The following is a 284-nucleotide window of genomic DNA, read 5'->3' on the forward strand; positions in this document are numbered from 1 at the left end:
GCCGCCATTTTGATGATGTCTCTCACCCACATCACATCTCAACCACTTACAAGATGTGTGATTTAAATTATGCACTCTAAGCCTTCATTTTCATTTGTAAAACAGAAACACCAATAAACACCTCAAAGCTGCATGTGTATACTAAACGCAATAATTGTGAATTAGATACCTAACACAAGTCCAGGAACTTGATATCCATTGCCTTCTTCCCCACATCTAAGCCAAAAAGAAAAGAAAATGGGTCACTCAGCCAATTTCTTATTCACATTCTACTGAATTGCCAC

This window comes from Rhinolophus ferrumequinum, chromosome 2, assembly GCF_004115265.2.
Source record: "Rhinolophus ferrumequinum isolate MPI-CBG mRhiFer1 chromosome 2, mRhiFer1_v1.p, whole genome shotgun sequence".
Taxonomy (NCBI): domain Eukaryota; kingdom Metazoa; phylum Chordata; class Mammalia; order Chiroptera; family Rhinolophidae; genus Rhinolophus; species Rhinolophus ferrumequinum.